Source organism: Phyllobates terribilis, unplaced genomic scaffold (genome assembly GCF_046119375.1).
Source record: "Phyllobates terribilis strain yellow unplaced genomic scaffold, ASM4611937v1 Scaffold_4__5_contigs__length_816908805, whole genome shotgun sequence".
NCBI classification, from domain to species: domain Eukaryota; kingdom Metazoa; phylum Chordata; class Amphibia; order Anura; family Dendrobatidae; genus Phyllobates; species Phyllobates terribilis.
Genome location: NW_027362764.1, coordinates 683,323,901 through 683,349,229, shown reverse-complemented (window position 1 = coordinate 683,349,229; position 25,329 = coordinate 683,323,901). Strand labels below are relative to the sequence as shown.

At 44.3% G+C, this 25,329-nt stretch overlaps 2 non-coding genes and 9 pseudogenes across 2 annotated transcripts; 10 read left to right on the top strand and 1 right to left on the bottom strand.

Moving 5' to 3' along the window:
* Positions 1-792: 792 nt before the first annotated feature.
* On the bottom strand, positions 793-912 carry LOC141266902 (5S ribosomal RNA). The gene has a single exon (XR_012320921.1). It is a non-coding gene; the product is annotated as a 5S ribosomal RNA (ribosomal RNA).
* Positions 913-9,182: 8,270 nt separating this feature from the next.
* On the top strand, positions 9,183-9,301 carry LOC141269933 (5S ribosomal RNA; annotated as a pseudogene).
* Positions 9,302-10,963: 1,662 nt separating this feature from the next.
* On the top strand, positions 10,964-11,083 carry LOC141267875 (5S ribosomal RNA; annotated as a pseudogene).
* Positions 11,084-18,383: 7,300 nt separating this feature from the next.
* On the top strand, positions 18,384-18,503 carry LOC141268340 (5S ribosomal RNA; annotated as a pseudogene).
* Positions 18,504-19,444: 941 nt separating this feature from the next.
* LOC141266920 (5S ribosomal RNA) lies at positions 19,445-19,563 on the top strand. Its single transcript, XR_012320939.1, has one exon. It is a non-coding gene; the product is annotated as a 5S ribosomal RNA (ribosomal RNA).
* Positions 19,564-20,184: 621 nt separating this feature from the next.
* On the top strand, positions 20,185-20,304 carry LOC141270323 (5S ribosomal RNA; annotated as a pseudogene).
* A 933-nt stretch (positions 20,305-21,237) lies between these two features.
* Positions 21,238-21,356, top strand: LOC141269785 (5S ribosomal RNA; annotated as a pseudogene).
* Positions 21,357-21,977: 621 nt separating this feature from the next.
* On the top strand, positions 21,978-22,097 carry LOC141269759 (5S ribosomal RNA; annotated as a pseudogene).
* Positions 22,098-23,036: 939 nt separating this feature from the next.
* LOC141269617 (5S ribosomal RNA) lies at positions 23,037-23,145 on the top strand (annotated as a pseudogene).
* Positions 23,146-23,750: 605 nt separating this feature from the next.
* On the top strand, positions 23,751-23,870 carry LOC141270322 (5S ribosomal RNA; annotated as a pseudogene).
* A 933-nt stretch (positions 23,871-24,803) lies between these two features.
* LOC141270198 (5S ribosomal RNA) lies at positions 24,804-24,922 on the top strand (annotated as a pseudogene).
* The last annotated feature ends 407 nt before the right edge of the window (positions 24,923-25,329 follow it).

Genomic DNA, 25,329 nt, shown 5'->3' with positions numbered 1-25,329 from the left:
CCCCACTCAGAGCCGCTGAGCTCACTGATCGGCTGCAGCGCTGTCGACGGAACGTCAGCTTCACGGCCAATGCCACAGGCTGGGAGCAGACGCGAGACTCACCAGTAGACCCGGGTAGGGTGAGTAGAGCACGGTTAGTTGCTTTCTAATAGCCTGCAGCCGGGGATTAACTTTTAATGAAAGGGAACAATCCCTTTGACTGTCTGCAGCGCGCCACACCTAGGAAGCGCACTGTCACACACAAGCCAGCATGCACACGTGCTCGCACGTAACAAAACCCCCTGTCTGCCCCTACAACCTCTCCGTCACCATGCGTCAGACTCTCCTGCCTGTTTTATGATTTCAGGGCCCTAGCAGGAATCACCCCCCCCTCCCCAATTCCTTCCTTGCCTTCCTTGCCTTCCTTGCACTGAGGTTAGCTCTTTGTCAGCCGTCTGGCTTGGTTACACAAGCTTCTTTGCAGAGAAACATGTTACTTCTGCTGGCCCTCGCTAGGCGGCCGGCATCCAAAACCTTCCCTGGGCACCTGCTGAAAGCCTGGCCCCTTCACGGTCCCGGGTGCTTTTAATGCCATCATTTCCACATGGCGAGCTGCGGAGTCAATAAGCACTCCTAGCCGTGGCAAGGAGCTCGGTGTCAGGCCTGCGTGAAGGCGGAGGGGTAGCGTACTTAGCTGCCAACTGGCTCAGAGGCCTTGGGGCTTCCATCATCTAAGTTACTTAAGGTCGGTGTCCGGCAAGGCGCCGTTTCATGCTAGTCGAGCTGGGCAGTAGGGCAAAACGTCATCAAAATGGTCTACAGCACCCGGTGTTCCCAGGAGGTCTCCCATCCAAGTACTGTCCGAGCCCAACCCTGCTTTGCTGCCGAGATCAGACGAGATCGGGCGTATCCAAGGTGGTATGGCCAGTAGACACTGCTCGATCCATCGTCCGGCCAGCCTTTCTCAGGATCGCTTGGTGGCGAGCAATCTGGCCGTGACGGGGCGGGCTCCGAAGGGTCCATGCAAAGGCTGTGCCGTCCCTACAGGTGTGGTTTGTTTAGCAGTGATTCACCCGCCACATCAGGTGTCTTCAAAAATTGCTCAGTGCAGGGTCTCCTGCAGGCTAAACCCTTCATCGCGGTAATATGACAGAAAGAGCAAGCTGGACCCATAACTTGGGGGCGGAGCGAGACGTCCAGGGGTGAATGAAGGAAGAGGGTGATATGGTTGCCAGTGACTTTGAGCTGCTCTTCAGTGGGGAGGGTCGTGTTGCCTGCAAAGGTCTTCTGCTTGGGGTTACCGGTGGTTGCCTCCAGCCACGCGGGAGACGCTGGTCCTAGTATTAAAAGTAAAGAAGCAACAATGCTGGAGGCCCACGGTGATCAGAAGGATGCTGGTATTTTGCAGAGATGAAATAGCGCAAGAGAGAAAGCAAATGAAAAAAAGAAAAGAGAATGAATGTGTGCACTTGTGAAAGGGAATGGAAAAACGGCATAGAAGAGAGTGCCCCCTGCTGGTGGAAGGAAGGAAAAAGCAAAAGCCTACAGCACCTGGCATTCCCAGGCGGTCTCTGTTAAATGGTTAATTATGGAAATTCATTTGGAATGTTAATCGATAATCATTTTTCTGAGTTCTATGCCTCAGCCATCGTGTCTAGTTGACATGCGCTATTTGTGTGTGTATTTTTGGTTCACTACCATATGTAGAACAGGTGTCCATATGACTGGCTATAAAAGCCCATGGTACAGAAAGGGGGGGCTCTCTTGCTCTGCCCACCCCACAAGACACAGAATCTTCATGCTGAGAAGCAGATGACATGTAGGCCTGGACACTTTTTTATAAGAATATCGTGATATTGATACTTTGAGAAGTCCTCAGTAGAAAAAAATAATACAGGAAGAGTATTATTTTACAATGGTGAGCCAGCCAGTCCTGTTTTTTTGTTTTTTAAATTAAGTAAGTGAATTTCTTCCGTGAACAAGGGGGGAGTCCTGACGAGCTGAACAGCTGTTGTTCACGTGTCAGTAAATTCACTAGTTTGTCACGAGAAGCAGAAAGGACCTACAGACTGAGGAAAGACAGGAAGCAGAGGTACTAACAAGGAACAGAATCACACAGGAAAAGAATCAGAAGAACTGAAGACAGGACGTGCTGATAAAGAGAAGCCAAGGAATCTTAAGGTAAGCAAAATATGGATATAATTTCTTCTTTTGCTAAACAAAGTAATATTAATTTCAAAGTTAATGTAGGAGATGACATATAAGTTTTGTGGCTCAGTTTATACAAAGAATGTGAATTGCAGAATTTACAGTTAACTTCTAAATTGGTAAATAGAGACAAACAGAAATTGAGAAATATTCTACATTTGGTAGATTTTTTTCATAGTCTTGTGTTAGAGATTTCTAAGCAGGAAAATAGTGTAGAAGTGTCAGACGGTGATACTGATTCTGACTGTAATGTGGAAAATGAACAAGAAGTAAGACACGTGTCTGTAACTGAAGGTGACCTTGGGTCTGACCAAGAGATGGACAGACAGAAACCTGACATGGGAGGAGACATGACTGAGATAGAGAAACCGACATACTAGGTGATGTGGGAGGAGACGTGAGTGATGTAGAAGGAACGGACGTACAAGAGCCACTAAAAATATCAGAGAATTCTGGAATTACCCAGGCTCAACTCCAAATTAAAATGAGGAAAAATTTGCTGAAATTATACAAAATCATGCCAAAATATGATGTCAAAATCCATGCCTGTAGAAATTCAGAGACATTTGAGAGCTTCTCTGATAAGTTTGATTTATCCAATGAGGAGAGGAATCAATTATTTAAAATATGAATTCCTGTGACATTGTCCAGACGTGTACATTTAATGCCCTGTGAAAATGACTCTCCTAATGGATGGGAAAATGATTCGGACAGATTAAGATATTTGATTTATTGTGTCACAAAGGATTTTCCCAACATAGAAGATCTGCAGAAACTAAGGATTGGTAGGAAGGAATGTACATATACATTCATGTCCGTATTTGAACGGTTGTACAAAGCTCTCATCAAAAATGGAAAAGTACAACATATGATAACAACTTTTGTACAAAAATTCAAATTCCTAAATTCAGTTTCCCAAGTTATGGCATCACAAAAAAATTCATTATTTGAATGTGCGCAGATGCTGGATTTTGTTAGAAAACATGAGAATCGTGAAAAGAAAATAAATCAAGCTAAATTTATAAAACCAGGAAAGGTAAAATCTTACCAAAAGCCAATATCAAACTCTCCTAGACTGAGTCATCCCCATAGTGAACTCTATCAAATACGCAGAAGATTTCATATATGTTATAAGCCATATCAGCCAGTGCAAAGATCCATCTCTCCACAGAATGAGTTAATTCTCAGTCAGAACTGTGATTCTCTAAAAAGGAAAATGGCTGAAACTGATGGACAGAGACAGGTGAGACGACCAACTCACAGTGACGTCATGGAATGTGGACAGAAGAACAGGCAGTTCTCTGAGGTTTTGAAGGATAGAAAAATGTCTTTCCTAAATTGGGCGTTCCTGGAGATATTTGAGAGAGACAGAAGATTTGGTTTAGGGAGTGGCTAAGGAAAAACTGTAATTATAATGTTGTATCAAAATGTAATACAATGTCTCAATATTTATTTATAATCTTATACAGTAAAATTGTAGTTACATAGTTTCTAATAGTTCATATATATATATATATATATATATATACACTTGTCTAAGTAGAGATTGCATATAATTGTATTTATATATACGTTTATAAAATATATATATATATATTAATTAATAAATTAGAACTTCATATATATAAATTTAAGTAGCAATATTTTGAATTACATTAGAACCAACCAATATATGTATAAGATATTTAAATAATTCTGTTTCTGTATGAATTTGATATTTAATTTTATTTTCTTATATTTCCTTAGAGTTTTCATTCCAAAGCAGGATTTGATCAAATAACTCTAAAAATGGATTTATTTCTTTATTCACACAGGAAGTGAAAAAAATTGCATGATTTTATGTGAATAACGTTTTAAAATAATAACAATATATCTAGTTGAACTATAATATATATGTAATACTTATTAATTCTTTTGTGTTGCTAATATTTTCTGTGCATGAAGTGTTCGTGCAAATTAAAGTAGCTTTACAGCATGACGTGTGACAGCTGCGGCCTTTGAACTTTGAGCTAATAGTATAGGATCCCATTCATTCTATTTTCAACTGATGTAACTTAAGACCGGGCAGCCAGTGAAAAAAGAATCTAAGACAAGAGTTTTTTCAAGTGTCTGAAATTCCAGTGACTTACTCTCATATTATATAATATGTACTTGGGGAATATTCAAAGAAATATAAAGATATTCAATTGATATGGCAATGCGCATTAATAAATTGGGATACAACAATTTTGGGTTAAATATATATATATATATATATAAAACTTCATATGTGGAATGTTTGAGTTGAACAGATCTGTGAATGTCAGAGTGAAGGTGACAGATGAGTAAATCAGCAGCTGCTAAGTGTGATTGATGTGACAGAGGCCTCGTATGTTTGTATGTTTGAAAAAAAAAATGTTTCTTTATGTTAAGGTACAAAAATATATTTAATTCTGAGGAAATTATAACACATAATTAGGTATTACAGTGCCTACAAGTAGTATTCAACCCCCTGCAGATTTAGGTGGTTGACACATGCGGAATTAACTTGGCATTGTGACATTTGTACTGTAGATCAGCCTGGAAGTGGGAAATACACTGCAGCAACTTTTTTTTTGTTTTTTTGTTTTTTTAAAACGTTAAAAGTTAATTCAGAGCGTCATTTATTATTCAACCCCTCAAACCACAAGAATTCTGTTTGGTCCCCCTAAAGTATTAAGAAGTAGTTCAGGCACCAAGAATAATGAGCTTCACATGTGTGGATTAAAGATCTCTTTTGCCAGCCTTTTCTGACTATTTAAGACCCTCCCCAAACTTGTGAACAGCACTCAGACATGGTCAACATGGGAAAGACAAAAGAGCATTCCAAGGCCATCAGAGACAAGATCGTGGAGGGTCACAAGGCTGGCAAGGGGTACAAAACCCTTTCTAAGGAGTTGGGCCTACCTGTCTCCACTGTTGGGAGCATCATCCGTAAGTGGAAGGCTTATGGAACTATTGGACAGCCTTTGAAAGTGTCCTCCCGTGCCGAGGCCAGGCTTGTCCGAAGAGTCAAGGCTAACCCAAGGACAACAAGGAAGGAGCTCCGGGAAGATCTCATGGCAGTGGGGACATTGGTTTCAGTCAATACCATAAGTAACGTACTCAACCGCAATGGTCTCTGTTCCAGACGAGCCCGTAAGGTACCTTTACTTTCAAAGCGTCATGTCAAGGCTCGTCTACAGTTTGCTCATGATCACTTGGAGGACTCTGAGACAGACTGGTTCAAGGTTCTATGGTCTGATGAGACCAAGATCGAGATCTTTGGTGCCAACCACACACGTGACGTTTGGAGACTGGATGGCACTGCATACGACCCCAAGAATACCATCCCTACAGTCAAGCATGGTCTTGGCAGCATCATGCTGTGGGGCTGTTTCTCTGCCAAGGGGCCTGGCCATCTGGTCCGCATCCATGGGAAGATGGATAGCACGGCCTACCTGGAGATTTTGGCCAAGAACCTCCGCTCCTCCATCAAGGATCTTAAGATGGATCGTAATTTCATCTTCCAACAAGACAACGACCCAAAGCACACAGCCAAGAAAACCAAGGACTGGTTCAAGAGGGAAAAAGTCAAGGTGTTGGAGTGGCCTAGTCAGTCTCCTGACCTTAACGCAATTGAAAACTTGTGGAAGGAGCTCAAGAATAAAGTCCACATGAGACACCCAAAGAACCTAGATAACTTGGAGAAGATTTGCATGGAGGAGTGGGCCAAGATAACTCCACAGACCTGTGCCGGCCTGATCAGGTCTTATAAAAGACGATTATTAGCTGTAATTGCAAACAAGGGTTATTCCACAAAATATTAAACATAGAGGTTGAATAATAATTGACCCACACTTTTATGTTTAAAATTTAATAAAATTCAACTGAGCAACATAACTTTTTGGTTTGTAAGATTTATGCTTCTGTTCATAAAACCTACTCTCGTTTGCAGTTTGAAGGCACTAACTTATTTGCATCTTATCAAACCAGCTAAATCTGCAGGGGGTTGAATACTACTTGTAGGCACTGTATATATGAACTATTAGAAACTATGTAACTACAATTTACTGTATAAGATTATAAATAAATATTGAGACATTGTATTACATTTTGATACAACATTATAATTACAGTTTTTCCTTAGCCACTCCCTAAACCAAATCTTCTGTCTCTCTCAAATATCTCCAGGAACGCCCTATTTAGGAAAGACATTTTTCTATCCTTAAAAACCTCAGAGAACTGCCTGTTCTTCTGTCCACATTCCATGACGTCACTGTGAGTTGGTCGTCTCACCTGTCTCTGTCCATCAGTTTCAGCCATTTTCCTTTTTAGAGAATCACAGTTCTGACTGAGAATTAACTCATTCTGTGGAGAGATTGATCTTTGCACTGGCTGATATGGCTTATAACATATATGAAATCTTCTGCGTATTTGATAGAGTTCACTATGGGGATGACTCAGTCTAGGAGAGTTTGATATTGGCTTTTGGTAAGATTTTACCTTTCCTGGTTTTATAAATTTAGCTTGATTTATTTTCTTTTCACGATTCTCATGTTTTCTAACAGAATCCAGCATCTGCGCACATTCAAATAATTTTTTTGTGATGCCATAACTTGGGAAACTGAATTTAGGAATTTGAATTTTTGTACAAAAGTTGTTATCATATGTTGTACTTTTCCATTTTTGATGAGAGCTTTGTACAACCGTTCAAATATGGACATGAATGTATATGTACATTCCTTCCTACCAATCCTTAGTTTCTGCAGATCTTCTATGTTGGGAAAATCCTTTGTGACACAATAAATCAAATATCTTAATCTGTCCGAATCATTTTCCCATCCATTAGGAGAGTCATTTTCACAGGGCATTAAATGTAAACGTCTGGACAATGTCACAGGAATCCATATTTAAAATAATTGATTCCTCTCCTCATTGGATAAATCAAACTTATCAGAGAATTTATAAAATGTCTCTGAATTTCTACAGGCATGGATTTTGACATCATATTTTGGCATGATTTTGTATAATTTCAGCAAATTTTTCCTCATTTTAATTTGGAGTTGAGCCTGGGTAATTCCAGAATTCTCTGATATTTTTAGTGGCTCTTGTACGTCCGTTCCTCCTACGTCACTCACGTCTCCTCCCACATCACCTAGTATGTCGGTTTCTCGTATGTCAGTCATGTCTCCTCCCATGTCAGGTTTCTGTATGTCCGTCTCTTGGTCAGACCCAAGGTCACCTTCAGTTATAGACACGTGTCTTACTTCTTGTTCATTTTCCACATTACAGTCAGAATCAGTATCACCGTCTGACACTTCTACACTATTTTCCTGCTTAGAAATCTCTAACACAAGACTATGAAAATAATCTACCAAATGTAGAATATTTCTCAATTTCTGTTTGTCTCTATTTACCAATTTAGAAGTTAACTGTAAATTCTGCAATTCACATTCTTTGTATAAACTGAGCCACAAAACTTCTATGTGATCTCCTACATTAACTTTGAAATTAATATTACTTTGCTTAGCAAAAGAAAAATTATATCCGTATTTTGCTTACCTTAAGATTCCTTGGCTTCTCTTTATCAGCACGTCCTGTCTTCAGTTCGTCTGATTCTTTTCCTGTGTGATTCTGTTCCTTGTTAGTACCTCTGCTTCCTGTCTTTCCTCAGTCTGTAGGTCCTTTCTGCTTCTCGTGAAAAACTAGTGAATTTACTGACACGTGAACAACAGCTGTTCAGCTCGTCAGGACTCCCCCCTTGTTCACTGAAGAAATTCACTTACTTAATTTAAAAAGCAAAAAAACAGGACTAGCTGGCTCACCATTGTAAAATAATACTCTTCCTGTATTATTTTTTTCTACTGAGGACTTCTCAAAGTATCAATATCACGATATTCTTATAAAAAAATGTATCTATTTATTCTTGGATTGTCCATTAAAAAGAATCAGATTGCAGCAGGTACATACAATAATTAGTTATAAAGTAATTGTCCATTTGTCCATAATTAGCTTAATTGTTGAGATTCACCCATCTTTCCTTGGATCCTGGCTGGTAAATCATGTCTTTGTCCAGCATGTGTCCAGGCCTACATGTCATCTGCTTCTCAGCATGAAGATCCTGTGTCTTGTGGGGTGGGCAGAGCAAAAGAGCCCCCCCTTTCTGTACCATGGGCTTTTATAGCCAGTCGTATGGACACCTGTTCTACATATGGTAGTGAACCAAAAATACACACACAAATAGCGCATGTCAACTAGACATGATGGCTGATGCATAGAACTCAGAAAAATGATTATCGATTAACATTCCAAATGAATTTCCATAACTAACCATTTAACAGAGACCGCCTGGGAATGCCAGGTGCTGTAGGCTTTTGCTTTTTCCTTCCTTCCACCAGCAGGGGGCACTCTCTTCTATGCCTTTTTTCTATTCCCTTTCACAAGTGCACACATTCATTCTCTTTTCTTTTTTTCATTTGCTTTCTCTCTTGCGCTATTTCATCTCTGCAAAATACCAGCATCCTTCAGATCACCGTCGGCCTCCAGCATTGTTGCTTCTTTACTTTTAATACTAGGCTCCTTTTCACCAGAACCAGCGTCTCCCGCGTGGCTGGAGGCAACCACCGGTAACCCCAAGCAGAAGACCTTTGCAGGCAACACGACCCTCCCCCCTGAAGAGCAGCTCAAAGTCACTGACAACCATCTCACCCTCTTCCTTCATTCAACCCTGGACGTCTCGCTCCGCCCCCAAGTTACGGGTCCAGCTTGCTCTTTCTGTCACATTACCGCAATGAAGGGTTTAGCCTGCAGGAGACCATGCGCCGAGACATTTTTGAAGACACCTGATGCGGCGGGTGAATCACTGCTAAACAAACCACACCTGTAGGGATGGCACAGCCTTTGCATGGACCCTTCGGAGCCCGCCCCGTCAAGGCCAGATTGCTCGCCACCAAGCGATCCTGAGAAAGGCTTGCCGGGCGATGGATCGAGCAGCGTCTTATGGCCATACCACCTTGGATACGCCTGATCTTGTCTGATTTTGGAAGCAAAGCAGGGCTGGGCTCAGACAGTACTTGGATGGGAGACCTCCTGGGAACACCGGGTGCTGTAGACCATTTTGATGACGTTTTGCCCTACTGCCCAGCTCGGCTAGCATGGAACGGCGCCTTGCCGGACACCGACCTTAAGTAACTTAGATGATGGAAGCCCCAAGGCCTCTGAGCCAGTTAGCAGATAAGTACGCTACCCCGCCGCCTTCACGCAGGCCTGACACCGAGCTCCTTGCCACGGCTAGGAGTGCTTATTGACTCCGCAGCTTGCCGTGTGGAAATGATGGCGTTAAAAGCACCCGGGGCCGTGAAGGGGCTAGGCATTCAGCAGGTGCCCAGGGAAGGTTTTGGATGCCGGCCGCCTAGCGAGGGCCAGCAGAAGTAACATGTTTCTCTGCAAAGAAGCTTGTGTAACCAAGCCAGACGGCTGACAAAGAGCTAACCTCAGTGCAAGGAAGGTGCGGAAGGAATTGGGGAGGGGGGGGTGATTCCTGCTAGGGCCCTGAAATCATAAAACAGGCAGGAGAGTCTGACGCATGGTGACGGAGAGGTTGTAGAGGCAGATAGGGGGTGTTGTCACGTGCGAGCACGTGTGCATGCTGGCTTGTGTGTGAGAGTGCTCTTCCTAGGTGTGGCGCGCTGTAGACAGTCAAAGGGATTGTTCCCTTTCATTAAAAGTTAATCCCCGGCTGCAGGCTATTAGAAAGCAACTAACCGCGCTCTACTCACACTACCCAGGTCTACCGGTGAGTCTCGCCTCTGCTCCCGGCCTGTGGCATTGGCCGTGAAGCTGACGTTCCGTCGACAGCGCTGCAGCCGATCAGTGAGCTCAGCGGCTCTGAGTGGGGCGTTGTGTCTACAAGACCTTTTAAGGAAGCCAGCAAAAAAATTGAAGAGAAGGGAAAGCACAAAAGGACCTGGTCTTGCTGAACACTGGAAAGGCCATCTGGCAGCCAGACTTCAAAGTAGAAAAGCAGCAAGTGAGAGGCTTGTGCCTGTCTACGGCTACACCACCCTGAGCACATGTGATCTCAGAAGCAAAGCAGGATCAAGCCTGGTTAATACTTGGATGGGAGACAGCCTGGGAATACCAGGTGCTGTAGGCTTTTGCTTTTTCCTTCCTTCCACCAGCAGGGGGCACTCTCTTCTGTGCCTTTTTTCTATTCCCTTTCACAAGTGCACACATTCATTCTCTTTTCTTTTTTCCATTTGCTTTCTCTATTGCGCTATTTCATCTCTGCAAAATACCAGCATCCTTCTGATCACCGTGGGCCTCCAGCATTGTTGCTTTTTTACTTTTAATACTAGGCTCCTTTTCACCAGGACCAGCGTCTCCCGCATGGCTGGAGGCAACCACCGGTAACCCCAAGCAGAAAACCTTTGCAGGCAACACGACCCTCCCCCCTGAAGAGCAGCTCAAAGTCACTGGCAACCATCTCACCCTCTTCCTTCATTCACCCCTGGACGTCTCGCTCCGCCCCCAAGTTACGGGTCCAGCTTGCTCTTTCTGTCACATTACCACGATGAAGGGTTTAGCCTGCAGGAGACCCTGCGCCGAGACATTTTTGAAGACACCTGATGCGGCGGGTGAATCACTGCTAAACAAACCACACCTGTAGGGACGGCACAGCCTTTGCATGGACCCTTCGGAGCCCGCCCCGTCACGGCCAGATTGCTCGCCACCAAGGGATCCTGAGAAAGGCTGGCCGGGCGATGGATCGAGCAGCGTCTGCTGGCCATACCACCTTGGATACGCCTGATCTCGTCTGATCTCGGAAGCAAAGCAGGGCTGGGCTCGGACAGTACTTGGATGGGATACCTCCTGGGAACACCAGGTGCTGTAGACGATATTGATGACGTTTTGCCCTACTGCCCAGCTCGGCTAGCATGGAACGGCGCCTTGCCGGACACCGACCTTAAGTAACTTAGATGATGGAAGCCCCAAGGCCTCTGAGACAGTTGGCAGCTAAGTACGCTACCCCGCCGCCCTTCACGCAAGCCTGACACTGAGCTCCTTGCCACGGCTAGGAGTGCTTATTGACTCCGCAGCTCACCGTGTGGAAATGATGGCGTTAAAAGCACCCGGGGCCGTGAAGGGGCCAGGATTTCAGCAGGTGCCCAGGGAAGGTTTTGGATGCCGGCCATCTAGCGAGGGCCAGCAAAAGTAACATGTTTCTCTGCAAAGAAGCTTGTGTAACCAAGCCAGACGGCTGACAAAGAGCTAACCTCAGTGCAAGGAAGGCAAGGAAGGTGCGGAAGGAATTGGGGAAGGGGGGGGTGATTCCTGCTAGGGCCCTGAAATCATAAAACAGGCAGGAGAGTCTGACGCATGGTGACGGAGAGGTTGTAGGGGCAGATAGGGGATGTTGTCACGTGCGAGCACGTGTGTATGCTGGCTTGTGTGTGAGAGTGCGCTTCCTAGGTGTGGTGCGCTGCAGACAGTCAAAGGGATTGTTCCCTTTCATTAAAAGTTAATCCCAGGCTGCAGGCTATTAGAAAGCAACTAACTGCGCTCTACTCACCCTACCCGGGTCTACCGGTGAGTCTCGCCTCTGCTCCCGGCCTGTGGCATTGGCCGTGAAGCTGACGTTCCGTCGACAAGTCTGCAGCCGATCAGTGAGCTCAGCGGCTCTGATTGGGGCGTTGTGTCTACAAGACCTTTTAAGGAAGCCAGCAAAAAAATTGAAGAGAAGGGAAAGCACAAAAGGACCTGGTCTTGCTGAGCACTGGAAAGGGCAGCCGGCAGCCAGACATCAAAGTAGAAAAGCAGCAAGTGAGAGGCTTGTCATCTTTCCTTGGATCCTGGCTGGTAAATCATGTCTTTGTCCAGCATGTGTCCAGGCCTACATGTCATCTGCTTCTGAGCATGAAGATTCTGTGTCTTGTAGGGTGGGCAGAGCAAGAGAGCCCCCCCTTTCTGTACCATGGGCTTTTATAGCCAGTCGTATGGACACCTGTTCTACATATGGTAGTGAACCAAAAATACACACACAAATAGCACATGTCAACTAGACACGATGGCTGAGGCATAGAACTCAGAAAAATGATTATCGATTAACATTCCAAATGAATTTCCATAATTAACCATTTAACATTTCCCCCTTTTTTGAGAATAAAAGGACTTTAACTGAAATTTCTCAAAAGAAGATACATTCATCAATCATTTTTTCTTTCCTTCTTCCTTGGCAATATCATTAAATTTCCATAATAATAATAATAGTATCAATATCGGATTATTGCTATATAATGATGTGAATTCATGTTATGGTAAGCCGTGACTAATAATCATTTAATATGTATAATTATACTTCCCTATATCTAAATTGAAGCAATCGCGTGTTCAATCGTCATCATCTGATGTCATCGGGTCGTCGTCTCGTCTTCTTCTTGGTTCTTTTATAACACAGTCTTTAGATGAAAACTCCTTTGAAATAAATTACAGCATGTAGATATTGTACAGTCCATAATTGTGCTCATTATTGTTCAGTCCATAAACTGTACTCTTTATTAGAAAGATCATGTGTGTCAGTTGATAAGAAAACAAAGTCCATGGATGAAATGTAGCTTTAATATCTGTGCAGTGTCACCTGGACTTACGTTGGATCGTCTTTGGAATCTTCCGTGTGTCCGCACTGGTCTCGTGTCACTTTTGGAACAGATGTGACGTCTTTGGTCAGTAAAGCAAGGGTTAACTTGACACTTTCCTGCTTTATATAGCACCATAAACAGTACTCAGTCCTTTATATACAGGACACATATGCCAGGTATTACCTGTTCACCAGCTTTCATTGAAGCGTTGCAGGTGATAAGAAACCACTGGAACGTGATGAAACTTGAACACAACACAGTACATATAGGATCATCGTCCTCTGCCGTCCTGGTGATCAGTGGTGTGAATTGTATTGTATGTAATGGACACAGTCTATTATAACACTCAGCATTCACACCTGTTACCTTCTGAGACGCCCTGATGTCAGTTGCTTCTTCTTGTAACTTTTGAGAATCTCTTTGATTTATAAAAATTAAAAGTCTTTATTAAGATAGAATTCATAATTGCGATGTCTTGATTGAAGTCTTCATTCCCTAATCTGATACCAAATCTGGCAGTTTTTCCTAACCTATAATATCACAGCGTACCATAGCAATCAGTAATATCCATCTAATTATTATCAAAATATTAAAATAAATTATGTTTGGAATAATAAACAATAATAGATAATAATTCATTATCAATCAAGTTCTCCATATGATAGAACATTTTTATGTCATAGGTGTAATTACCTTTTCCAACCCATAGGTGTCAGTGTATTTTGAAAAAACAAGTTTTTATATCTTAATTAAACCAACAATATCAAAGAATGTATACTCCTGAACCAAAATGAATAAATATATGAATGTATGAATGAATGAATGAATGAATAAATGAATGAATGAATTGTTGTGTTTACTCAGAAAATGTAAACATTTTTTTCCTTAGCAATATATATTTAATGAAGCAATACTCTTGTATTAGACATTACTTTATTAAATATTAATGTGTTTTCTCAATTGAGATATTGAACTCAAATAAAATCAAATGAGAATTAAAAAATGAAAATGAAAAAATAGAAAAATAAGAAGTATAAAGTAAGAATAAAATTTTAAAAATGAAAAATAAAATTAAGAGTAAAAATAAGAATAAAAATAAAAATAAGGCCTTTAAATTTTAATGACAAATGCAGAGTAATTATATTCTCCATAAAAAATACCCTTATATCTCCATTATCTGGATGATTTCATATTTGTCATAACCTTGTACCACCAAAAAATATTAAATTATGCAACTTTGCATGTAATACCCTTCTTAATTATACCATAGTACCTTATTATTATTTCTTCTTTATTAAAATGTGTGGAAAATAAGTATTGATCAAAAGTGATTATGTAATCAGGATCAAAAACACATTTTCCCCCTTAATACCAAAAATATTATTTTATAAAATTTATGTATATATCAGAACCAAATTAAAAATAATTATTCTTCTAGAAATATTGTGCATAAATTTCATATTGATGAGTAGCATAGATTTGACTAAAGAGAGGTGTGTACCTATTTAGGTAACCATTAAAAATAATATTATAGTTATTCAAGAATATTATCATGTGGAAAATTATTCTAAATATAAATTTGCTTTGTAAACCATTTTGATGTGTGGTTGCCCTTATCCACTATTAGTTAAATCAAGAAATAATAATTATTAAAGAAATATAGAAATATATATATGTAGATAATACCTAATTATGTATTATAATTTCCTCAGAATTAAATATATTTTTGTACCTTCATATAAAGAAACATTTTTTTTTTCAAACATACAAACATACAAGGCCTCTGTCACATCAATCACACTTAGCAGCTGCTGATTTACTCATCTGTCACCTTCACTCTGACATTCACAGATCTGTTCAACTCAAACATTCCACTTATGAAGTTTTAGATATATATATATATATTTAACCCAAAATTGTTGTATCCCAATTTATTAATGCGCATTGCCATATCAATTGAATATTTTTATATTTCTTTGAATATTCCCCAAGTACATATTATATAATATGAGAGTAAGTCACTGGAATTTCAGACACTTGAAAAAACTCTTGTCTTAGATTATTTTTTCACTGGCTGCCCGGTCTTAAGTTACATCAGTTGAAAATAGAATGAATGGGATCCTATACTATTAGCTCAAAGTTCAAAGGCCGCAGCTGTCACACGTCATGCTGTAAAGCTACTTTAATTTGCACGAACACTTATTGCACAGAAAATATTAGCAACACAAAAGAATTAATAAGTATTACATATATATTATAGTTCAACTAGATATATTGTTATTATTTTAAAATGTTATACACATAAAATCATGCAATTTTTTCACTTCCTGTGTGAATAAAGAAATAAATCCATTTTAGAGTTCTTTGATAAAATCCTGCTTTGGAATGAAAACTCTAAGGAAATATAAGAAAATAAAATTAAATATCAAATTCATACAGAAACAGAATTATTTAAATATCTTATACATATATTGGTTGATTCTAATGTAATTCAAAATATTGCTACTTAAATTTATATATATGAAGTTCTAATTTATTAATTAATATATATATATATTTTATAAAGGTATATATAATTACAATTATACGCAATCTCTACTTAGACAAGTGTATATATATATATATATATATATATATATATATATGAACTATTAGAAACTATGTAACTACAATTTTACTGTATGAGATTATAAATAAATATTGAGACATTGTATTACATTTTGATACAACATTATAATTACAGTTTTTCCTTAGCCACTCCCTAAACCAAATCTTCTGTCTCTCAAATATCTCCAGGAACGCCCTATTTAGGAAAGACATTTTTCTATCCTTCAAAACCTCAGAGAACTGCCTGTTCTTCTGTCCACATTCCATGACGTCACTGTGAGTTGGTCGTCTCACCTGTCTCTGTCCATCAGTTTCAGCCATTTTCCTTTTTAGAGAATCACAGTTCTGACTGAGAATTAACTCATTCTGTGGAGAGATGGATCTTTGCACTGGCTGATATGGCTTATAACATATATGAAATCTTCTGCGTATTTGATAGAGTTCACTATGGGGATGACTCAGTCTAGGAGAGTTTGATATTGGCTTTTGGTAAGATTTTACCTTTCCTGGTTTTATAAATTTAGCTTGATTTATTTTCTTTTCACGATTCTCATGTTTTCTAACAAAATCCAGCATCTGCGCACATTCAAATAATGAATTTTTTTGTGATGCCATAACTTGGGAAACTGAATTTAGGAATTTGAATTTTTGTACAAAAGTTGTTATCATATGTTGTACTTTTACATTTTTGATGAGAGCTTTGTACAACCGTTCAAATATGGACATGAATGTATATGTAAATTCCTTCCTACCAATCCTTAGTTTCTGCAGATCTTCTATGTTGGGAAAATCCTTTGTGACACAATAAATCAAATATCTTAATCTGTCCGAATCATTTTCCCATCCATTAGGAGAGTCATTTTCCCAGGGCATTAAATGTAAACGTCTGGACAATGTCACAGGAATCCATATTTTAAATAATTGATTCCTCTCCTCATTGGATAAATCAAACTTATCAGAGAAGCTCTCAAATGTCTCTGAATTTCTACAGGCATGGATTTTGACATCATATTTTGGCATGATTTTGTATAATTTCAGCAAATTTTTCCTCATTTTAATTTGGAGTTGAGCCTGGGTAATTCCAGAATTCTCTGATATTTTTAGTGGCTCTTGTACGTCCGTTCCTCCTACGTCACTCACGTCTCCTCCCACATCACCAAGTATGTCGGTTTCTCGTATGTCAGTCATGTCTCCTCCCATGTCAGGTTTCTGCATGTCCGTCTCTTGGTCAGACCCAAGGTCACCTTCAGTTACAAACACGTGTCTTACTTCTTGTTCATTTTCCACATTACAGTCAGAATCAGTATCACCGTCTGACACTTCTACACTATTTTCCTGCTTAGAAATCTCTAACACAAGACTATGAAAAAAATCTACCAAATGTAGAATATTTCTCAATTTCTGTTTGTCTCTATTTACCAATTTAGAAGTTAACTGTAAATTCTGCAATTCACATTCTTTGTATAAGCTGAGCCACAAAACTTCTATGTCATCTCCTACATTACCTTTGAAATTAATATTACTTTGTTTAGCAAAAGAAGAAATTATATCCATATTTTGCTTCAGTTCGTCTAATTCTTTTCCTGTGTGATTCTGTTCCTTGTTAGTACCTCTGCTTCCTGTCTTTCCTTGGTCTGTAGGTCCTTTCTGCTTCTCGTGACAAACTAGTGAATTTACTGACACGTGAACAACAGCTGTTCAGCTCGTCAGGACTCCCCCCTTGTTGACGGAAGAAATTCACTTACTTAATTTAAAAAACAAAAAAACAGGACTGGCTGGCTCACCATTGTAAAATAATACTCTTCCTGTATTATTTTTTTTCTACTGAGGACTTCTCAAAGTATCAATATCACGATATTCTTATAAAAAAATGTATCTATTTATTCTTGGATTGTCCATTAAAAAGAATCAGATTGCAGCAGGTACATACAATAATTAGTTATAAAGTAATTGTCCATTTGTCCATAATTAGCTTAATTGTTGAGATTCACCCATCTTTCCTTGGATCCTGGCTGGTAAATCATGTCTTTGTCCAGCATGTGTCCAGGCCTACATGTCATCTGCTTCTCAGCATGAAGATTCTGTGTCTTGTGGGGTGGGCAGAGCAAGAGAGCCCCCGCTTTCTGTACCATGGGCTTTTATAGCCAGTCGTATGGACACCTGTTCTACATATGGTAGTGAACCAAAAATACACACACAAATAGCGCATGTCAACTAGACACGATGGCTGAGGCATAGAACTCAGAAAAATGATTATCGATTAACATTCCATGAATTTCCAAAATTAACCATTTAACAGAGACCGCCTGGGAATGCCAGGTGCTGTAGGCTTTTGCTTTTTCCTTCCTTCCACCAGCAGGGGGCACTCTCTTCTATGCCTTTTTTCCATTCCCTTTCACAAGTGCACACATTCATTCTCTTTTCTTTTTTTCATTTGCTTTCTCTCTTGCGCTATTTCATCTCTGCAAAATACCAGCATCCTTCTGATCACCGTGGGCCTCCAGCATTGTTGCTTCTTTACTTTTAATACTAGGCTCCTTTTCACCAGGACCAGCGTCTCCCGGGTGGCTGGAGACAACCACCGGTAACCCCAAGCAGAAGGCCTTTGCAGGCAACACGACCCTCCCCCCTGAAGAGCAGCTCAAAGTCACTGGCAACCATCTCACCCTCTTCCTTCATTCACCCCTGGACGTCTCGCTCAGCCCCCAAGTTACGGGTCCAGCTTGCTCTTTCTGTCACATTACCGAGATGAAGGGTTTATCCTGCAGGAGATCCTGCGCCGAGCCATTTTTGAAGACACCTGATGCGGCGGGTGAATCACTGCTAAATAAACCACGCTTGTAGGGACGGCACAGCCTTTGCATGGACCCTTCGGAGCCCGCCTCGTCACGGCCAGATTGGTCGCCACCAAGCGATCCTGAGAAAGGCTGGCCGGGTGATGGATCAAGCAGCGTCTACTGGCCATACCACCTTGGATACGCCTGATCTCGTCTGATCTCGGAAGCAAAGCATGGCTGGGCTCGGACAGTTCTTGGATGGGATACCTCCTGGGAACACCGGGTGCTGTAGACCATTTTGATGACGTTTTGCCCTACTGCCCAGCTCGGCTAGCATGGAACGGTGCCTTACCGGACACCGACCTTAAGTAACTTAGATGATGGAAGCCCCAAGGTCTCTGAGCCAGTTGGCAGCTAAGTACGCTACCCCGCCGCCTTCACGCAGGCCTGACACCGAGCTCCTTGCCACGGCTAGGAGTGCTTATTGACTCCGCAGCTCGCCGTGTGGAAATGATGGCGTTAAAAGCACCCGGTGCCGTGAAGGGGCCAGGCTTTCAGCAGGTGCCCAGGGAAGGCTTTGGATGCCGGCCGCCTAGCGAGGGCCAGCAGAAGTAACATGTTTCTCTGCAAAGAAGCTTGTGTAACCAAGCCAGACGGCTGACAAAGAGCTAACCTCAGTTCAATGAAGGCAAGGAAGGTGTGGAAGGAATTGGGGAGGGGGGGGTGATTCCTGCTAGGGCAATGAAATCATAAAACAGGCAGGAGAGTCTGACGCATGGTGACGGAGAGGTTGTAGGGGCAGATAGGGGGTGTTGTCACGTGCGAGCACGTGTGCATGCTGGCTTGTGTGTGAGAGTGCGCATCCTAGGTGTGGCGCGCTGCAGACAGTCAAAGGGATTGTTCCCTTTCATTAAAAGTTAAACCCCGGCTGCAGGGTATTTGAAAGCAACTAGCCGCGCTCTATTCACCCTACCCGGGTCTACCGGTGAGTCTCGCCTCTGCTCCCGGCCTGTGGCATTGGCCGTGAAGCTGACGTTCCGTCGACAGCGCTGCAGCCGATCAGTGAGCTCAGCGGCTCTGAGTGGGGCGTTGTGTCTACAAGACCTTTTAAGGAAGCCAGCAAAAAAATTGAAGAGAAGGGAAAGCACAAAAGGACCTGGTCTTGCTGAGCACTGGAAGGGGCAGCCGGCAGCCAGACTTCAAAGTAGAAAAGCAGCAAGTGAGAGGCTTGTCTCTGCCTATGGCCACACCACCCTGAACACACCTGATCTCGTCTGATCTTGGAAGCTAAGTAGGGTTGAGCCTGTTTAGTACTTGGATGGGAGACCACCTGGGAATACCAGGTGCTGTAGGCTTTAGCTTTTTCCTTCCTTCCACCAGCAGGGGGCACTCTCTTCTATGCCTTTTTTCCATTCCCTTTCACAAGTGCACACATTCATTCTCTTTTCTTTTTTTCATTTGCTTTCCCTCTTGCGCTATTTCATCTCTGCAAAATACCAGCATCCTTCTGATCACCGTGGGCCTCCAGCATTGTTGCTTCTTTACTTTTAATACTAGGCTCCTTTTCACCAGGACCGGCGTCTCCCTCGTGGTTGGAGGCAACAACCGGTAACCCCAAGCAGAAGACCTTTGCAGGCAACACGACCCTCCCCCCTGAAGAGCAGCTCAAAGTCACTGGCAACCATCTCACCCTCTTCCTTCATTCACCCCTGGACGTCTCGCTCCGCCCCCAGGTTACGGATCCAGCTTGCTCTTTCTGTCACATTACCGCGATGAAGGGTTTAGCCTGCAGGAGACCCTGCACCGAGCCATTTTTGAAGACACCTGATGCGGCGGGTGAATCACTGCTAAACAAACCACACATGTAGGGACGGCACAGCCTTTGCATGGACCCTTCGGAGTCCGCCCCGTCACAGCCAGATTGCTCGCCACCAAGCGATCCTGAGAAAGGCTGGCCGGGTGATGGATCGAGCAGCGTCTACTGGCCATACCACTTTGGATATGCCCAATCTTGTCTGATCTCGGAAACAAAGCAGGGCTGGGCTTGGACAGTAATTGGATCGGAGATCTCCTGGGAACACCAGGTGCTGTAGACCATTTTGATGACGTTTTGCCCTACTGCGCAGCTCGGCTAGCATGGAACGGCGCCTTGCCGGACTCCGACCTTAAGTAACTTAGATGATGGAAGCCCCAAGGCCTCTGAGCCAGTTGGCAGCTAAGTACGCTACCCCGCCGCCTTCACGCAGGCCTGACACCGAGCTCCTTGCCACGGCTAGGAGTGCTTATTGACTCCGCAGCTCGCCGTGTGGAAATGATGGCGTTAAAAGCACCCGGGGCCGTGAAGGGGCAAGGCTTTCAGCAGGTGCCCAGGGAAGGTTTTGGATGCCGGCCGCCTAGCGAGGACCAGCAGAAGTAACATGTTTCTCTGCAAAGAAGCTTGTGTAACCAAGCCAGACGGCAGACAAAGAGCTAACCTCAGTGAAAGGAAGGCAAGGAAGGAATTGGGGAGGGGGGGTCTCATTCCTGCTAGGGCCCTGAAATCATAAAACAGGCAGAAGAGTCTGACGCATAGTGTCGGAGAGGTTGTAGGGGCAGATAGGGGGTGTTGTCACGTGCGAGCACTTGTGCATGCTTGCTTGTGTGTGAGAGTGCGCTTCCTAGGTGTGGCGCGCTGCAGACAGTCAAAGGGATTGTTCCCTTTCATTAAAAGTTAATCCCCGGCTGCAGGCTATTAGAAAGCAACTAACCGCGCTCTACTCACCCTACCCGGGTCTACCGGTGAGTCTCGCCTCTGCTCCCGTCCTGTGGCATTGGCTGTGAAGCTGACGTTCCGTCGACAGCGCTGCAGCCGATCAGTGAGCTCAGCGGCTCTGAGTGGGGCGCTGTGTCTACAAGACCTTTTAAGGAAGCCAGCAAAAAAATTGAAGAGAAGGGAAAGCACAAAAGGACCTGCTCTCGCTGAACACTGGAAAGGGCATCCGGCAGCCAGACTTCAAAGTAGAAAAGCAGCAAGTGAGAGGCTTGTCTCTGCCTACAGCCACACCACCTTGAACATGCGTGATCTCATCTGATCTTGGAAGCTAAGCACAGTTGGGACTGGTTAGTACTTGGATGGGAGACCGCCTGGGAATACCATGTGCTATAGGCTTTTGCTTTTTCTTTCCTTCCACCAGCAGGGGGTACTCTCTTCTATGCCTTTTTTCCATTCCCTTTCACAAGTGCACACATTCATTCTCTTTTCTTTTTTTCATTTGCTTTCTCTCTTGCGCTATTTCATCTCTGCAAAATACCAGCATCCTTCTGATCACCGTGGGCCTCCAGCATTGTTGCTTCTTTACTTTTAATACTAGGCTCCTTTTCACCAGGACCAGCGTCTCCCGCGTGGCTGGAGGCAACCACCGGTAACCTCAAGCAGAAGACCTTTGCAGGCAACACGACCCTCCCCCCTGAAGAGCAGCTCAAAGTCACTGGCAACCATCTCACCCTCTTCCTTCATTCACCCCTGGACGTCTCGCTCCACCCCCAAGTTACGGGTCCAGCTTGCTCTTTCTGTCACATTACCGCGATGAAGGGTTTAGCCTGCAGGAGACACAGCGCCAAGACATTTTTGAAGACACCTGATGCGGCGGGTGAATCACTGCTAAACAAACCACACCTGTAGGGACGGCACAGCCTTTGCATGGACCCTTCGGAGCCCGCCCCGTCACGGCCAGATTGCTCGCCACCATGCGATCCTGAGAAAGGCTGGCCGGGCGATGGATCAAGCAGCGTTTACTGGCCATACCACCTTGGATACGCATGATCTTGTCTGATCTCGGAAGCAAAGCAGAGCTGGGCTCGGACAGTACTTGGATGGGAGACCTCCTGGGAACACCGGGTGTTGTAGACCATTTTGATTAAGTTTTGCCCTACTGCCCAGCTCGGCTAGCATGGAACGGCGCCTTGCCGGACACCGACCTTAAGTAACTTAGATGATGGAAGCCCCAAGGCCTCTGAGCCAGTTGGCAGCTAAGTACGCTACCCCGCCGCCTGCACGCAGGCCTGACAACGAGCTCCTTTCCACGGCTAGGAGTGTTTATTGACTCCGCAGCTCGCAGTGTGGAAATGATGGCGTTAAAAGCACCCGGGGTCGTGAAGGGGCCAGGCTTTCAGCAGGTGCCCAGGGAAGGATTTGGATGCCAGCCGCCTAGCGAGGGCCAGCAGAAGTAACATGTTTCTCTGCAAAGAAGCTTGTGTAACCAAGCCAGACGGCTGACAAAGAGCTAACCTCAGTGCAAGGAAGGCAAGGAAGGAATTGGGGAGGGGGGGGGTGATTCCTGCTAGGGCCCTGAAATCATAAAACAGGCAGGAGAGTCTGACGCATGGTGACGGAGAGGTTGTAGGGGCAGATAGGGGGTGTTGTCACGTGCGAGCACGTGTGTATGCTGGCTCGTGTGTGAGAGTGCGCTTCCTAGGTGTGGCGTGCTGCAGACAGTCAAAGGGATTGTTCCCTTTCATTAGAAGCTAATCCCCCGTTGCAGGAGATTAGAAAGCAACTAACCGCGCTCTACTCACCCTACCCGGGTCTACCGGTGAGTCTCGCCTCTGCTCCCGGCCTGTGGCATTGGCCGTGAAGCTGACGTTCCGTCGACAGCGCTGCAGCCGATCAGTGAGCTCAGCGGCTCTGAGTGGGGCGTTGTGTCTACAAGACCTTTTAAGGAAGCCAGCAAAAAAATTGAAGAGAAGGGAAAGCACAAAAGGACCTGGTCTTGCTGAGCACTGGAAAGGGCAGTCGGCAGCCGGCAGCCAGACGTCAAAGTAGAAAAGCAGCAAGCGAGAGGCTTGTCTCTGCTACGGCCACACCACCCTGAGCACGCCTGATCTCGGAAGCTAAGCAGGGTCGGGCCTGGTTAGTACTTGGATAGGAGACCGCCTGGGAATACCAGGTGCTGTAGGCTTTTGCTTTTTCCTTCCTTCCACCAGCAGGGGGCATTCTCTTCTATGCCTTTTTTCCATTCCCTTTCACAAGTGCACACATTCATTCTCTTTCTTTTTTTCATTTGCTTTCTCTCTTGCGCTATTTCATCTCTGCAAAATACCAGCATCTTTCTGATTACCGTGGGCCTCCAGCATTGTTGCTTCTTTACTTTTAATACTAGGACCAGCATCTCCCGCGTGGCTGGAGGCAACCACCGGTAACCCCAAGCAGAAGACCTTTGCAGGCAACACGACCCTCCCCCCTGAATAGCAGCTCAAAGTCACTGGCAACCATCTCACCCTCTTCCTTCATTCACCCCTGGACGTCTCGCTCCGCCCCCAGGTTACGGATCCAGCTTGCTCTTTCTGTCACATTACCGCGATGAAGGGTTTAGCCTGCAGGAGACCCTGCACCGAGCCATTTTTGAAGACACCTGATGCGGCGGGTGAATCACTGCTAAACAAACCACACATGTAGGGACGGCACAGCCTTTGCATGGACCCTTCGGAGTCCGCCCCGTCACAGCCAGATTGCTCGCCACCAAGCGATCCTGAGAAAGGCTGGCCGGGTGATGGATCGAGCAGCGTCTACTGGCCATACCACTTTGGATATGCCCAATCTTGTCTGATCTCGGAAACAAAGCAGGGCTGGGCTTGGACAGTAATTGGATCGGAGATCTCCTGGGAACACCAGGTGCTGTAGACCATTTTGATGACGTTTTGCCCTACTGCGCAGCTCGGCTAGCATGGAACGGCGCCTTGCCGGACACCGACCTTAAGTAACTTAGATGATGGAAGCCCCAAGGCCTCTGAGCCAGTTGGCAGCTAAGTACGCTACCCCGCCGCCTTCACGCAGGCCTGACACCGAGCTCCTTGCCACGGCTAGGAGTGCTTATTGACTCCGCAGCTCGCCGTGTGGAAATGATGGCGTTAAAAGCACCCGGGGCCGTGAAGGGGCAAGGCTTTCAGCAGGTGCCCAGGGAAGGTTTTGGATGCCGGCCGCCTAGCGAGGACCAGCAGAAGTAACATGTTTCTCTGCAAAGAAGCTTGTGTAACCAAGCCAGACGGCAGACAAAGAGCTAACCTCAGTGAAAGGAAGGCAAGGAAGGAATTGGGGAGGGGGGGTCTCATTCCTGCTAGGGCCCTGAAATCATAAAACAGGCAGAAGAGTCTGACGCATAGTGTCGGAGAGGTTGTAGGGGCAGATAGGGGGTGTTGTCACGTGCGAGCACTTGTGCATGCTTGCTTGTGTGTGAGAGTGCGCTTCCTAGGTGTGGCGCGCTGCAGACAGTCAAAGGGATTGTTCCCTTTCATTAAAAGTTAATCCCCGGCTGCAGGCTATTAGAAAGCAACTAACCGCGCTCTACTCACCCTACCCGGGTCTACCGGTGAGTCTCGCCTCTGCTCCCGTCCTGTGGCATTGGCTGTGAAGCTGACGTTCCGTCGACAGCGCTGCGGCCGATCAGTGAGCTCAGCGGCTCTGAGTGGGGCGCTGTGTCTACAAGACCTTTTAAGGAAGCCAGCAAAAAAATTGAAGAGAAGGGAAAGCACAAAAGGACCTGCTCTCGCTGAACACTGGAAAGGGCATCCGGCAGCCAGACTTCAAAGTAGAAAAGCAGCAAGTGAGAGGCTTGTCTCTGCCTACAGCCACACCACCTTGAACATGCGTGATCTCATCTGATCTTGGAAGCTAAGCACAGTTGGGACTGGTTAGTACTTGGATGGGAGACCGCCTGGGAATACCATGTGATATAGGCTTTTGCTTTTTCTTTCCTTCCACCAGCAGGGGGTACTCTCTTCTATGCCTTTTTTCCATTCCCTTTCACAAGTGCACACATTCATTCTCTTTTCTTTTTTTCATTTGCTTTCTCTCTTGCGCTATTTCATCTCTGCAAAATACCAGCATCCTTCTGATCACCGTGGGCCTCCAGCATTGTTGCTTCTTTACTTTTAATACTAGGCTCCTTTTCACCAGGACCAGCGTCTCCCGCGTGGCTGGAGGCAACCACCGGTAACCTCAAGCAGAAGACCTTTGCAGGCAACACGACCCTCCCCCCTGAAGAGCAGCTCAAAGTCACTGGCAACCATCTCACCCTCTTCCTTCATTCACCCCTGGACGTCTCGCTCCACCCCCAAGTTACGGGTCCAGCTTGCTCTTTCTGTCA